At 50.4% G+C, this 15004-nt stretch overlaps 1 protein-coding gene and 1 long non-coding RNA gene across 2 annotated transcripts in view; both read right to left on the bottom strand.

Moving 5' to 3' along the window:
• The window catches only part of LOC116969137, a 29192-nt gene extending 27546 nt beyond the window's left edge, over window positions 1–1646 (bottom strand). The window contains exon 1 of the long non-coding RNA XR_004410638.1: window positions 1535–1646. This is a non-coding gene — a long non-coding RNA (uncharacterized LOC116969137). The remainder of the gene's footprint in view (window positions 1–1534) is intronic.
• Window positions 1–15004, bottom strand: part of LOC116969136 (carcinoembryonic antigen-related cell adhesion molecule 5-like) — a 182904-nt gene that overhangs the window by 85802 nt on the left and 82098 nt on the right. The window lies entirely within an intron of this gene.

A 15004-nucleotide genomic window follows, 5' to 3' on the forward strand; every position in this document is an offset into this window, starting at 1 on the left:
TCCTATCTGGAAAATAGGTAGCTGAATTTCAAATGCTTATTTCGATACACCGGTGCCAAATGAGGTTAGCTAAATGATCACAGATCCCACCCATGTGATTAATATATGCCACCGCTGTAGTGTTGTCAATCTGTAGTTGAACATGCAGGTGATGCATGATCCCACAATAAACTGAAGGTTTGCTGACCAAAATATTACTGGAGCAATGCCGAATATTGGTGGTCCAATATTGTAACTCTGATATAGCTTCAGCTGGTAACCGCATAGGTCTGTTAAAATGACCTAAATGGTATTTGAGTGCTTGTTTATTTGCACGTTGTAAATGTTGTAAATGCAAAGGCTCAAATTGTGCAGCAGGAAAAACTGCCACTAATTTGCCAATTACGCTGACTTTTTGTCGAATAGATGGTTGCTCCATAACAACAAGGGTGTTACAGGATTCTATTAACTCTATCTTGCCCCAGAGCAGAGTCACAGACATATTACTAGAGTTAATGATAAATACCAAATAATCAATAAATCTAGTTGCTATCAACTTGGATTTAACTGGATGGATGAGAAACCCCAACTTCTCAAATGTGAGTGTTGTGGCTGAAACAGCTAATTTACCTAATTTCAGCGTTTTTCCTATGATTAGGATATCATGCAAGTAGGCAGAGAATTCCACAGATTCGCAACTCTCTGGGTGAAAAACGTTTTTCCTCATCTCCGTTCTAAATGGCTTACCCCTTATTCTTAATCTGTGACCCCTGGTTCTCGACTCCCCCAACATCGGGAACAATTTTCCTGCCTCCATAAAGGGGAGGTAATTTAATACTGAGGAGAGGAAAAACGTTTTCGCCTAGAGAGTTGTGAATTTGTGGAATACCCTGCCACAGAGGGCAGTGGAGGCCAAGTCACTGGATGGATTTAAGAAAGTATTCGATATAGCTCTAGGGGCTAGTGGACTCAATGGATATGGGGAGAAGGCAGGTATGGTTTATTGATTGGGGACGATCAGCCATGATCACAATGAATGGCGGTGCTGGCTCGAAGGGCAGAATGGCCTCCTCCAGCACCTATTTTCTATTTTTTAAATGTTTCTATGTTTCGAAGATAGCCTCTCATCCTTCTAAACTCCAGAGTGTACAAGCCCAATCGCTCCTTTCTCTCAGCATATGACTGTCCCGCCATCCCGGGAATTAACCTGGTGAATCTACGCTAGGCTCCTTCAATAGCAAGAATGTCCTTCCTCAAATTTGGAGACCAAAACTGCACACAATACTCCAGGTGTGGTCTAACTAGGGCCCGGAACTGCTCCGATAGTAACCTCGTCTTGTTATGATAGCCAACATGCCATTAGCTGTCTTCACTGCCTGCGGTACCTGCATGCTTACTTTCAGTGACCGATGAACAAGGACCCCCAGATCCCGTTGTACTTCCCCTTTTCCCAACTTGACATCATTCAGATAATTATTTATTCCAATGGTGTGGCCGTGATGCTTGGCAGACGGTGTCAAATGCAGGTTGAGTATGAAGAAATGTATTTAGTTACCTGTTCCGTTTTTTCCTCATCCAATAGGCTGTTCCAGCTCCGATCCCGCCTCCACCAACAACCAATACTGCAATCACAATCCCAGCGATCGCACCAGCTCCCAGACCATTGTCTGAAATAGTAGATGCGCAGAGTGTGATTCCCTGACTCGAGAAATACGTTCAAGTACAAATGACACGAGAGAGAGAGAGAGAGAGAGAGAGAGAGAGAGAGAGAGAGAGAGAGAGAGAGAGAGAGAATGATCGAGAGAGAGAGAGAGAAGAGAGAGAGAGAGAGACTGATATGAGAGAGAGATGAGAGAGAGAGAGAGAGGAAGAGAGAGAGAAGAGAGAAGAGAGAGGAGAGAGAGAGAGAGAGAGAGAGAGAGAGAGAGAGAGAGAGAGAGAGAGAGAGAGAGAGAGAGAGAGAGGGGGAGAGGGGGAGAGAGGGAGAGAGGGGGAGGGGGGGGGAGAGGGGGAGAGAGGGGAGAGAGGGGTGAGAGAGGGGGCGAGAGGGGAGAGAGGGGGAGAGGGGGAGAGAGAGAGAGATGAGGGGGGAGAGAGAGAGAGGGGGAGAGAGAGAGAGAGGGGGTCCTTTAAGAATTTTGTAAGTTTCTATAAAATCCCCCCCTCAATCTCCTGAATCCCAACGTGTCACGGGGAGAACGCGCAAACTCCGTACAGACAGCACCCGTAGTCGGTGTCGAACCCGGGTCTCCGGCTCTGCATTCGCTGTAAGGCAGCAACTCTACCGCTGCGCCACCGTGACCGCCCTATTACTGATACTAAATGAAAACTACACACTTGGAATGCCTCTGTACTTACATAAAACCACCAGGTAGGTCTCATCGATGCCGCTGTTCAGTCCATTGCTTACGATGCATTTATACATCCCTGTGTCAGCCCTGTTTACTGGGTCAATGATCAGAATGTCTCCCGATATATTTATCCTGTCATTCTGCTGGATGGGTTGATTGTTGAAAACACATTCCCGCTTCACTTGAGATCCCCGGGAGCTGCAGGTCAACACGACGGGGTCTCGCTGTTCCACCGGCTCGGAATTGTTGGATCGCAGATTGACATTCGCCACCGGTTCTGCGGACGGAATAAAGAGTTAATACATCATGTACCAAGGAACTGCAGATGCTGGTTCATATCCAAGGTAGGCACAAAGTACCGGAGTTACTCAGCGGGACAGGCGGCATCTCTGCAGAGAAGGAATGAGTGACGCCTCAGGTCGAGACCCTTCTTCAGACTAAATATTTAAACAATGGCAGAACATAGAAACATAGACACGCAGACACATAGAAAAATAGGAGCAAGAGGAGGCCATTTGGCCCTTCGAGACCCAGCGTACTCAACCTCTCCCTATTGCCCACAATCTGTAGCCGTGGCAACATCCTCGTAAACCTTTTCTGAACCCCTGCAACCTTGACAATATCTTTCCTATAACATGGTACCCAGAACGTAACACAATACTCTAAATGCGATCTCACCAATGTCGTGTACAACTGCAACATGACCTCCCAAGATCTAACAGTTCCGGTTCTTCTGCATTATTGCGATTTGAATAAATACTTTATACTCACAGTGAGGTTGTTTGTTTTACATACCCAAGTGTAGAAACATAGAAACATAGAAACTAGGTGCAGGAGTAGGCCATTCGGCCCTTCGAGCCTGCACCGCCATTCAATATGATCATGGCTGATCATCCAACTGAGTATCCCGTACCTGCCTTCTCGCCATACCCCTTAACTCGGGTCAGGTGTCAGCTGCTCTACATCGGTGAGACCAAGCGTAGGAGAGATAGATCACCCATAATTGAATGGCGGAGAAGACTTGATGGGCCGAATGGCCTAATTCTGCACCTATCACTTGTATCCCTTCAATAAATAACATAATCGAACCATTGTCCTGCTGAATTTGACCAGGGCAACATTTGCTTCACCTGGATCAGGACACAACGTTTCTTCTCACAAGAACAGGTGCAGGAGCCTGAAAACTGTAAAGTCCAGTAGAACCTCCTAATAGTCTCTGAACTCATGGACTTGGGGGCATTGGTTGTATGTGTGTGTGTGTGTGTGTGTGTGTGTGTGTGTGTGTGTGTGTGTGTGTGTGTGTGTGTGTGTGTGTGTGTGTGTGTGTGTGTGTGTGTGTGTGTGTGTGTGTGTGTGTGTGTGTGTGTGTGTGTGTGTGTGTGTGTGTGTGTGTGTGTGTGTGTGTGTGTGTCTGTGTGTGTGTGTGTCTGTGTGTGTGTGCTCATCTAAGTCCTGAATGGCCGGTCCCTCATTCTTAATCTGAATGGGCCGAATGGCCTACTTCTGCATCAATTTCTTGCGGTCTGAGTTGGGCCATAGGGCTTGTTTACCAGATGTATGACTTGGCAGTTCATGGTCGGCGAAAGTGTTTAGCAATTTCCTGTTTCTGCTGCCTGTTCTGTGTTGTTCTCCTTTCCATGGAAGCCCACACACACGTACACACGTATACACCCCATATTTACTAACTTCCTTTTATTATGTTTGCCCATCACAAAATATCTCTCCTAATGGCTTACCCCTTAAGAATAAGGGGGCGCAATTTAAAAATAAGGGGTGGGCCATTTGGAACGGAGACGAGGAACACTTTTCCACCCAGAGAGTTGTGAGTCTGTGAAATTCTCTGCGTCAGAGGGTGGAGGAGGCCGGTTCTCTGGATATTTTCAAGAGAGAGCTAGATAGGACTCTTAGACGTAGATTAGTATACAAACTTAAAGCACACGGTATTGGGGGTTCAGTATTGATGTGGATAGAGAACTGGCTGGCAGACAGGAAGCGAAGAGTAGGAGTAAACGGGTCCTTTTCACAATGGCAGGCAGTGACTAGTGGGGTACCGCAAGGCTCAGTGCTGGGATCCCAGCTATTTACGATATATATTAATGATTTGGACGAGGGAATTGAATGCACCATCTCCAAGTTTGCAGATGACACGAAGCTGGAGGAAGTGTTAGCTGTGTGGAGAATGCTAGGAGGTTGCAAGGTGACTTGGATAGGTTGGGTGAGAGGGCTAATGCATGGCAGATGCAGTATAATGTGGATAAATGTGAGGTTATCCACTTTGGTGGCAAAAACACGAAAGTAGACTTATATCTGAATGGTGGCCGATTAGGAAAGGGGGAGATGCAACGAGACCTGGGTGTCATGGTACACCAGTCATTAAAATTAGGCATGCAGGTGCAGCAGGCAGCGAAGAAAGCGAATAGTATGTTAGCATTCATAGCAAAAGGATTTGAGTATAGGAGCAGGGAGGTTGTACTGCAATTGTACAGGGTCTTCGTGAGACAACACCAGGAGTATTGCGTACAGTTTTGGTCTCCTAATCTGAGGAAAGACATTCTTGCCATAGAGGGAGTACAGAGAAGGTTCACCAGACTGATTCCTGGGATGGCAGGACTTTCATATGAAGAAAGACTGGATAGACTCGGCTTGTACTCGCTAGATTTTAGAAGATTGAGGGGGGATCTTATAGAAACTTACAAAATTCTTAAAGGGGTGGACAGGCAAGATGCAGGAAGATTGTTCCCGATGTTGGGGAAGTCCAGAACAAGGGATCACAGTTTAAGGATAAGGGGGAAATCTTTTAGGACCGAGATGAGGAAAACATTTTTCACACACAGAGAGTGGTGAATCTGTGGAATTCTCTGCCACAGAACGTAGTTGAGGCCAGTTCATTGGCTATATTTAAGAGGGAGTTAGATGTGGCCCTTGCGGCTAAAGGGATCAGGGGGTATGGAGAGAAGGCAGGTACAGGACACTGAGTTGGATGATCAGCCTTGATCATATTGAATGGCGGTGCAGGCTCGAAGGGCCGACTGGCCTCTACTCCTGCACTTATTGTCTATTGTCTATTGTCCTACTAATAGGAAGCGCAGTCCTGAACTACTATCTACCTCATTGGTGACCCTCGGACTATCATTGATCGAACTTTGCTGGCTTTACCTTGCACTAAATGTTATTCCCTTATTATGTATCTGTACACTGTGGAGAAGTGCTGTTCACATATTGTCTTTCCGAAAACATTGTCTATACATATAAAATTATAAAAGGGTTGGACAAGCTAGATGCAGGAAAAACGTTCCCAATGATGGGCGAGTCCAGAACCAGGGGCCACACACAGTCTTAGAATAAGGGGGAGGTAATTTTAGACTGAGGTGAGCAAACACTTTTTCACCCAGAGAGTTGTGAATCTGTGGCCATTTGGGAGTGAGATGAGGAGAAACTTTTTCACCCAGAGAGTTGTGAATTTGTGGAATTCCCTGCCACAGAGGGCAGTGGAGGCCAAGTCACTGGGTGGATTTAAGATAGAGTTAGATAGAGCTCTAGGGGCTAGTGGTGTCAAGGGATATGGGGATATGGGGTGAAGGCAGGCACGGGTTATTGACCCCCCCCCCCCCCCGTCCATTCTGTCTTGAGGAATTTCGGCATGAGTTTGGACTTGTTGCAAGAATATGAGTGCAGTGGGAGGGGGAAGGGTCACTATTGTGCAGGGAGAACCTTGGAACGGTTGGACAACGTTCTCACTAGGGCGCTATACTTCTTAAGAGGTTGGACAGGCTAGATGCAGGAAGATTGTTCCCGATGTTGGGGAAGTCCAGAACAAGGGGTCACACTTTAAGGATAAGGGGGAAGTCTTTTGGGACCGAGATGAGAAAAACATTTTTTTTCACACAGAGAGTGGAGAATCTGTGGAATTCTCTGCCACAGAAGGTAGTTGAGGCCACAGTTCATTGGCTATATTTAAGAGGGAGTTAGATGTGGCCCTTGTGTCACAGTCTGCCCTCTCCTCATTCTCATCCACTTCACCTCCCAGTACTTTTCCACCGGTCCCTCCTTCTCATCACCTGCCTGCCTGCCACTCCCCTCTCATCAGCCCAACTCTCCTCACCTGTTGCACTCAGTTGCCTCTGATCACCAATTAACCCGGTATATAGACTCTCCTCACCGTTCACACAGTGCCATATTGTTCTCAGCATTCATGCAAGACTCTCCAGCGATTTCCCGACTGCCTACACGGATTCGAAACTGCCTGCCCCTCTTCGTAACCCTCGCTCAATCCTGAGCCTCTGTGTGAGTACGGTGTACCCATTCCTGTGTTACTACTCTGTGTTACAGTATCGTAATGAAGTTCATTACCAAATATACCTGCCTGATACTGTGCTGCTATTGGGTCCAAGCTATACCCGTTACAGTACAATCTGGCCAACAATGGACTCAGCGCACACAACGTCTCCGTCAAACCGCTTCGAGAGGATTGAGCACACGCTCCTGCAGCACGACGCTATGCTCACTGCCTCCAACTCCGAGGTTCGACAGGCTGTGTCAAACCAAGAGCAAGCATTGGTTGCACTAGCCACCCAGGTCCAACAGCTGACGACCACCCTCGCCCAGGCTACACCCCATGCTTCGCCTCCGAAAGCACCAGCTCCCGGTCCGCCAGGACCATCACCTGAGCCCCGGGTGGGAACCCCGGAGCGCTACGCTGGAGACCCGGAGGGCTGCAACCCATTCATCACGAACTGTTCCATTCTCTTCGCCCTACAGCCCTACACCTTCGCCCAGGAAGCGGCGAGAGTGGCGTTTACCATTAATCACCTGACTGGCAGAGCTCGGCTGTGGGGAACGGCTGAATGGGAGCGACGCACGCCGGCTTGCTCCGCTTTCCAGGCCTTCGCCGCGGAGCTTCGCAAGGTGTTCGGTGAGGTTTCGATGGGTCCGGACGCTGCGGTAAGTCTGCTGGGGTTGAGCCATAGGAACCAGAGCGTCGTTGACTTCGCCATCGACTTTCGCACCAGGGCCCGTCAGAGTGATTGGAACGCCCCGGCCCAGTGTGACGCTTTCTTGCTGGGCTTGAATGAATATATCAAGGATGAGTTGCTGTCCCACGACCTTCCTTCTTCTCTGGATGGGCTTATCGAGCTAACGAACCGTCTGGACCGACGCATCCTGGCGAGATGGCGGGAGAGGCGACAGCGACAGGCGGACCGCCAGCTATCCACCCAAGCTCGTTTTCCTCCGGAGACTGGACTACCCTCGTCGGGGCAACCGTCGAGGCAACCCGAACCCATGCAGGTGGGTTGCACCAGTCTCACCCCCGAGGAACGGGAACGTCGGCGTCGGGGGAACCTCTGTCTCTACTGTGGCCTGGCGGGTCATTACATCTCCAAGTGTCCAGTAAAAGGCCAGACTCACCAGTAGCGGAGGAATTACTGGTGAGTCGAACCTCTGAACTTTCCTCTGCCCGACGCCCTCTTTGTCATGCCCGTCTGTTGTTGTCTGATGGTTCTCACACCCTCGCCACCTTCATCGACTCTGGTTGTGACATTAATCTTATGGACAAGGAACTAGCCCGCCAGCTAGGCATCAGTTGTGTTCCCCTGCCTGGACCTGTTCCCGCCAACGCCCTCGACGGCCATCTCCTGGGGATTGTTTCTCACCAGACGGTCCCAGTGCGCATGCTCCTGTCTGGTAATCACCATGAGACCATCCAGTTCCACATCCTGCAGTCTCCCCGTCTTCCCCTCATCCTGGGTTACCCCTGGCTTCGGCGACACAACCCCAACATCGACTGGAGGACGGGGGTCATCTTGGGTTGGAGCCCTTCCTGCCACCAAGTGTGCCTGAAGCAAGCCTCAGCTCCTCAACCGGCACCTGCTCCAGTTCTGCTCCAGATCTGACGGGGGGCCCAGCCGAGTACCATGACTTTGGGGAGGTTTTTAGCAAGCCTAGGGCCACCTCCCTTCCTCCTCATCGGCCCTATGACTGCGCCATAGACCTCCTGCCTGGTTCCGCTCCTCCGAGGGGTCGCCTTTACTCCCTGTCCGTCCCTGAGAGAGACGCCATGGAGAAATACATAAACGACTTCTTGGCTGCTGGTCTCATCCGTCCCTCCTCGTCTCCTGCTGGGGCTGGGTTCTTCTTCGTGGAGAAGAAGGACACATCTCTGCGTCCCTGCATAGATTACCGGGGGCTCAACGGCATCACGGTGAAGAATCGTTACCCTCTCCCACTCATCTCCTCTGCTTTCGAGCTCCTGGAGGGGGCCACCATCTTTTCGAAGTTGAATCTGCGCAACGCCTACCACTTGGACCGCCTTCAACACTCCCACGGGACATTATGAATACCTGGTGATGCCCTTTGGCCGTCTTCCAGGCTTTGGTCAATGACGTTCTCAGAGACATGTTGAACAAGGACGTTTTCGTCCATCTTGATGACATCCTCATCTTTTCACGGACCAAGGAGGAACACGTACACCACGTCCAGGCAGTTCTACATCGGCTCCTGGAGAACTCGCTCTTCGTTAAAGCTGAGAAGTGCGAGTTTCACTCCCCGTCAGTCTCCTTCCTGGGATACATCGTTGGCCAAGGGAACATCAAGATGGACCCCGCCAAGGTCTCTGCTGCCACCACCTGGCCTGTTCCTGACTCCCGCAAGCAGCTCCAAAGGTTCCTGGGGTTCGCAATTTTTTACCGACGGTTCATCCGTGGCTACAGTACTGTGGCCGCACCCCTCACGGCACTCACCTCCTCCAAGGTTCCGTTCCGGTGGTCTGCCGCGGCCGACGAAGCTTTTTAGACACTCAAGACACGGTTTACATCGGCCACCATCCTCCAAGTTCCGGACTCAGAGAGACAGTTCGTGGTGGAGGTGGACGCCTCCGACGTGGGGGTGGGAGCTGTTCTGTCCCAGCGGGCTGCCAGGGACCAGAAGCTCCATCCATGCGCCTTCTTCTCCCGACGCCTGACCCCTGCTGAGAGGAATTATGACATTGGCAACCGAGAACTGTTGGCGGTTAAGTTGGCGTTGGAGGAATGGCATCACTGGCTGGAGGGAACCGAGCAGCCTTTCTTGGTGTGGACTGACCACAAGAACCTTGAATACCTCCAGTCAGCCAAGAGGCTCAACTCTCATCAGGCCCGCTGGTCTCTCTTCCTCACCCGCTTCAACATCTCCCTCTCCTACCGACCTGGGTCCCGCAACGTGAAGCCCGATGCCCTCTCTCGACAGTTCTTGGCGAAGGAGGAGCCTGCCTCTGGCCCCAAGACCATCCTCCCGTCTTCGCCCAGGGTTGCCTCCCTCACCTGGGAAGTGGAGGAGAGGGTCAAGGCGGCCTTGGAGAACCAGCCGGAACCCAACGCATGCCCTCCTGATCGCCTGTTTGTGGTTTCTGCCCTGCGGTCCGACGTCCTTCAGTGGACTCAAAGCTCTCTACTCACCTGTCATCCCGGCATTCAGCAGACCAAGGAGATGGTGCTACGGAGGTTCTGGTGGGCATCGCTGGAGGAGGACACTCGGGAGTTTGTCAACGCCTGTCCCGTTTGCAACCAGCACAAGGTCTCACGCCAAGCTCCTGCGGGTCATCTGCTTCCACTGCATGTACCCCATCGACCATGGTCCCACATCTCCATGGACTTCGTTACCGGCCTGCCCCCATCCAGTGGTCACACCACCATCCTGACCGTGGTCGATAGGTTTAGCAAGATGGCTCACTTCGTGCCACTGCCCAAGCTTCCGTCAGCCAAGGAAACTGCCGAGCTCATGTTACTCCACGTCTTCAGGCTCCATGGTCTCCCCGTCGATGTGGTCTCCGACCGGGGACCCCAGTTTGCCACTGTGTTCTGGAGGGAGTTCTGCACGCTTGTGGGGGCCACCGTGAGTCTGACGTCCGGATTTCATCCCCAGTCCAGCGGCCAAACTGAAAGGAAGAATCAGGAGATGGAGACGGCGCTGCGGTGTATGGTGTCCAATCATCCCTCCTCCTGGTCCAAGCAGTTGTTGTGGGTGGAGTACGCCCACAACACCCTGACAAGCTCGGCCACTGTGCTCTCCCCTTTCCAGTGTGCCTACGGGTTCCAGCCTCCACTGTTCCCTCCACTGTTTCCTGCCCGTCCGTCCAGGCCTTCATTCGTCGCTGCCGCAGGACGTGGACCCAAGCCAGGGCGGCTCTTCTCCGCTCCGTGGACCGTTACGCCACGGCTACCAACCGTCACCGCACCCAGGCCCCGACCTACCTCGCGGGCCAGAAGGTGTGGCTGTCGACCCGGGACCTTCCCTTGAGGGTGGAGTCCAAGAAGTTGGCACCCAAGTTCCTCGGTCCCTTTGAGATCCAGAAGGTCATCAACCCAGCGGCTGTGAGGCTCAAGTTGCCTTGTTCCATGCTGGTCCATCCTACGTTCCACGTGTCCAGAGTAAAGCCAGTCCGGGAGAGCTCTCTGGTCCCCGCAGTCCCTCCTCCTCCACCTCCTCGTCTCATCGACGGAGGCCCCGCCTTTACGGTGCACCGCCTCCTGCGCTCCCGCCGTCGCGTGGGGGTCTCCAATACCTGGTCGATTGGGAGGGTTACGGTCCAGAGGAGAGGTCCTGGGTTCCTGCGCGACACATCCTGGACGCCTCCATCATCAGGGAGTTTCACCGGCGTCATCCCGACCAGCCGTCCAAGTCCACCACTCCTAGAGGGGTCGCCGCCCCTGAGACTCTGTCCCCTCTTCCGTCTGAGGCGCCCAGTGACGACGAGCCGGAGCTTTCCTCTGATGTTATGGAGGAGGATTCGGACATGGATGTCTCGGACGAATATTAGCCCTCCTCCGGTCCCCCTCCTCCCAACAAACTCTGCTAGGGATTGGGTTTATTTTCTTTATAGTTTTTTTTTTTGGGGACGTCAGGAACCGTCCCTTGAGGGGGGGGATCTGTCACAGTCTGCCCTCTCCTCATTCTCATCCACTTCACCTCCCAGTACTTTTCCACCGCTCCCTCCTTCTCCTCACCTGCCTGCCTGCCACTCCCCTCTCATCAGCCCAACTCTCCTCACCTGTTGCACTCAGTTGCCTCTGATCATCAATTAACCCGGTATATAGACTTTCCTCACCGTTCACACAATGCCAGATTGTTCTCAGCATTTATGCAAGACTCTCCAGCGATTTTCGGACTGCTTACACGGGTCTCCTGCCTGCCCCTCTTCGGAACCCTCGCTCAATCCTGAGCCTCTGTGTGAGTACGGTGTACCCATTCCTGTGTTACTAATCTGTGTTAAAGTATCCTAATAAAGTTCATTACCAACTATACCTGCCTGATTCTGTACTGCTATTGGGTCCAAGCTATACCCGTTACATTCTCTCCATACCCCCTGATCCCTTTAGCCACAAGGGCCACATCTAACTCCCTCTTAAATATAGCCAATGAACTGTGGCCTCAACTACCTTCTGTGGCAGATAATTCCACAGATTCACCACTCTCTGTGTGTGAAAAAAAACGTTTTTCTCATCTCAGTACTAAAAGACTTCCCCCTTAATCTTAAACTGTGACCCCTTGTTCTGGACTTCCCCAACATCGGGAACACTCTTCCTGCATTTAGCCTGTCCAACCCCTTAAGAATTGTGTAAGTTTATATAAGGTCCCCCCTCAATCTTCTAAATTCTAGCGAGTACAAGCCGAGTCTATCCAGTCTTTCTTTATATGAAAGTCCTGCCACCCCAGGAATCAGTCTGGTGAACCTTCTCTGTACTCCCTCTATGGCAATAATGTCTTTCCTCAGATTAGGAGACCAAAACTGTACGCAATACTCCAGGTGTGGTCACCCAGGTCTCGTTGCATCTCCCCTTTTCCTAATCGGCCACCATTCAGATAACAGTCTACAATCTCACATTTATCCATTGGTGAACTTTCTCTGCACTCCTTCTATGGAAGAATGTTCCCCCCCCCCCCCTCCCTCCCCCATGAACATGTACTGTAACATTATTTCTGTGTTCGCACTTCTGCGTGAGATGCTAACTGCATTTCGTTGTCTCTGTTCTTGTACACTGCACAACGACAATTACTCTGGTGAACCTACGTTGCACTCCCTCAATTGCAAGAATGTACTTTGTGGAGACATTTTTTCCACATTTCAGTCCTTATTCTTAAACTGTGACACCTGGTTCTGGATTCCACCAATATGGGAACATTTTCTTCCTGCATCTGGCCCGTCCAATCCATTGAGAATTGTATATGGTTTCCATTAGATCCCCTCTCATGAGATCGCAGATATTTACAATATACATCAATGATTTGGATGAAGGGATACAAAGTAACATTAGCAAATTTGCAGATGACACAAAGCTAGGTGGCTGTGTGAACTGTGAGGAGGATGCTATGAGAATGCAGGGTGACATAGGATAGGTTAGGGAGTGGGCAGATGCATGGCAGATGCAGTTTAATGCGGATAAATGTGAGTTATCCACCTTGGTGTCAAAAACAGGAAGGCAGATTATTATCTAAATGGCGACAAGTTGGGAAAGGGGAAGTACAACGGGATCTGGGGGTCCTTGTTCATCAGGCTATGAAAGTAAGCATGCAGGTACAGCAGGCAGTGAAGAAAGCCAATGGCATGTTGGCCTTTATAACAAGAGCAGTTGAGTATAGGTGCAAAGACGTCCTTCTGCAGTTGTACAGGGCCCTAGTGAGACCACACCTGGAGTATTGTGTGCAGTTTCTGTCCCCTAATTTGAGGAAGGACATTCTTGCTATTGAGGGAGCCCAGCGTAGGTTCACCAGGTTAGTTCCCGGGATGGTGGGACTGTCATATGCTGAGAGAATGGAGCGGCTGGGCTTGTAAACTCTGGAGTTTAGAAGGATCAGGGTTTGGACACGCTAGAGGCAGGAAACATGTTCCCGATGACGGGGGAGTCCAGAACCAGAGGCCACACATACACAGTTTAAGAATAAGTGGTTAGAACGGAGTCGAGGAAACACTTTTTCACCCAGAGAGTTGTGAGTCTGTGGAATTCTCTGCCTCAGAGTGCGGTGGAGGCAGGTTCTCTGGATACTTTAAAGCGAGTTCTAGATAGGGCTCTTAAAGACAGCGGAGTCAGGGGATATGGGGAGAAGGCAGGAACGGGGTACTGATTGGGGATGATCAGCCATGATCACAGTTAATGGCGGTGCTGGCTCCATTCTCTCAGCATATTAAACTTCATCTGCCACGCATCTGCCCACTCCCACAACCTGTCCAAGTCACCCTGCATTCTCATAGCACCCTCCTCACAGTTCACACTGCCACCCAGCTTTGTGTCATCTGCAAATGTGCTAATGTCACTTTGAATCCCTTCATCCAAATCATTGATGTATATTGTAAATAATGTAAACATGCCCCATCTACACTAGTCACAGAGTCACCCAGCGCGGTAACAGGCCGTTCAGCCCTGGTTTGTAGGTTAATTGGCTTGGTAAATGTAATAATTGTCCCTAGTGTGTGCAGGGTAGTGTTGTGTGCGGGGATCGCAATTCGGCATGGACTCGGTGGGCTGAAGGGCCTGTTTACGCGATGTATCTAAAAATCACACTAAATCATGGATTGAATTCAATGGCGGGGCTGGCCCGAAGTGCCGAATGGCCTACACCTGCATCATTGTTTTTCTCCATGTTTCGATGACCCGTTGCTTCGTTATATTACAGAGCAGGGAGGGAGATGTGATCTACATCAGCCCACAGATTGTCGGTCCGGGTGTGAAACCGAGCGGGGAGATAGTTATCGACAACAAGACTGACTACGCTGAGCTGAAATACTGATGATCCCAAGACTATACCTCACCACAGAGCCCTGACATTACCATCTCCACCAGAAACCATCTCCACATCTTCACGGACCACCCGCTGGCTGGAAAGCCCCCGAAACGTCAGCTTATATACTTGTTGACATTCAGAAGGATGAGAGGGCATCTTATGGACACATATATAATTCTTACGGGACTGGACAGGCTAGATGCAGGAAAAAAGTTTCCCCATGTTGGGGGTGTCCAGAATCGGGGGCAAGTGAGGAAAAGGACTCCGCCCTTTCTGTCCTGGGCCTCCTCCATGGCCAGAGTGAGTCCCACCGCAAATATGAGGAGCAGCACCTCATATTTCGCTTGGGTAGTTTACCAAAGACCTAATTTACACATCCAGATACAAATAATGATTTTATGCAAAATGCAACCTGGTAACAAAATAAACGATTCAAATATTAAAGAACTGTGATATTCAACTGTTTCGCGAGCTTAACAAAGATTAATTTATATAGATATATTTAAAACGGAAGGAACTGTAATATTTGATGAAATGTTTGAAATAAATGTAATATATGTATATTTAGTTATAACCTCCGCCAACATTAACTTCTTGTTAATAGTGTGTCATTAAAATGCTTCCCATCTTTTCACCACTGTTGAATTGACAATATATTATAGACAACAGGTGCAGGAGTAGAGGCCATTCGGCCCTTCGAGCCAACACCGCCATTCAATGTGATCACGGCTGATCATCCCCAATCAGTACCCCGTTCCTGCCTTCTCCCCATATCCCCTGACTCCACTATCTTTAAGCGCCCTCTCTTGCTCTCTCCAGAAAGTATCCAGAGAATCGGCCTCCACTGCCTTCTGAGGCAGATAATTCCACAGACTCACCACTCTCTGTGAGAACAAGTGTTTCCTCGTCTCCGTTCTAAATGG

Source organism: Amblyraja radiata, unplaced genomic scaffold, assembly GCF_010909765.2.
Source record: "Amblyraja radiata isolate CabotCenter1 unplaced genomic scaffold, sAmbRad1.1.pri S109, whole genome shotgun sequence".
NCBI classification, from domain to species: domain Eukaryota; kingdom Metazoa; phylum Chordata; class Chondrichthyes; order Rajiformes; family Rajidae; genus Amblyraja; species Amblyraja radiata.